This window comes from Piliocolobus tephrosceles, chromosome 3 (assembly GCF_002776525.5).
Source record: "Piliocolobus tephrosceles isolate RC106 chromosome 3, ASM277652v3, whole genome shotgun sequence".
Classification (NCBI taxonomy): domain Eukaryota; kingdom Metazoa; phylum Chordata; class Mammalia; order Primates; family Cercopithecidae; genus Piliocolobus; species Piliocolobus tephrosceles.
This window is the reverse complement of record NC_045436.1, coordinates 35,174,904-35,176,218: the sequence shown is the minus strand read 5'-3', so window position 1 is coordinate 35,176,218 and position 1,315 is coordinate 35,174,904.

Below are 1,315 nucleotides of genomic sequence, written 5' to 3'. Positions count from 1 at the left end.
TGGCTTCAAAGCGTCCTTTGGAACCAGCAGAGACAGACTGGAGGCTCATGGAGCCAAAGTGGAGAGTACCTTCAGGCGGACGTCTCCGTCCTGCAAGGCTCTCCCAAGCCACTTGGTGGCTCAAAATGGACCTCGGACCTGCGCAGGATTTTGGCCGAGGGTGGTAAAGAGGAGACAAGGGCATTTACCCCAGAGAGGCCGTGAGAGTGAGCGAAGCGGGTCTCAGGTCCTGGTCCGTCCACGGCGTGGAACGAGGAGGAGGAGGCTCCCCGGACCCTGGGGGCCCTGAGGAGGGGTCTCCTCCCAGGTTCGGCACCACCTGTCTTGTTTTTCTAAGACCAGCAGAGCGAGCACAAAAGAACCAGCAAGTAGGCAAAGGTCAGGCGCAAAACTGCACGTTTATTTTGGTAACCTAAGGTGTGCGGGAGAAGTCTGTCGGCCTCCGGCAAAGGAGGCCGGCAGAGTCTCCCCGCGGTGGGGCTCTCGGACAGACTTCCCACAGTCCCGACATCCTGACAGGAGTGGGGCTGCAAGAAGGCCACGTGGCTCAATGGCGGAGAGCGGCTTTTCTAGGAGTGGGAGGGCAATAGGTGGGGCATGGGCGTGTCAGGGGTGTTCCGCAGGTGCGACCAGGTGAATCTTGGTCTCTTCAGATTGACGTCACCTGGCGCATGCCCAGTTGGTCTGCACCTGCCTGGGCGCCGGCTGCATTTTCCCGCGCACGGAAGAGTTGGGGGTGGGGATGAAGAACCCGGAAGTGCACCATCTTGCCTCCGTTCGTCCAAACAATATGGAACTTTTGCTGTTAGATATGTCAGGTAATACAGAGTAAGTGGTAGTCATTTTACCCGTTTCATGTTCTGTGGTGCCAGAAATGGGTTGGCTGTCTAGTAAATAGATTTTGTTAATTAGTACGTTCTGTGATATAATCTAGTTGTGCCTAATTTCCTGAGATGCTTGGAGGAATCTGTTGGGTTTCATTGTGAATGGATTTTATGTTGCATATGTCATTACAGATTTTGATGAATACATAGGGTTTATTAGAGCTAATTCAAACCAAAATTCAAATAACTTAGAAATACAGTACTCTATTTTAGCTGGTGCTGTGGCTCATGCCTGTAATCCCAGTACTTTGGGAGGCTGAGGTGGGAGGATCACTTAAACCCAGGAGTTCAAGACCAGCATGGGCAACAAAATGAGACTACAAAAAGTAACAAAATTAGATGGGTTTGGCAGTGTGTGCCTGTGGTCCCAGATACACAGGAGGCTGAGATGGGAGGATTCCTTGAGCCCAGTAGGTCCAGGCTGCAGTGAG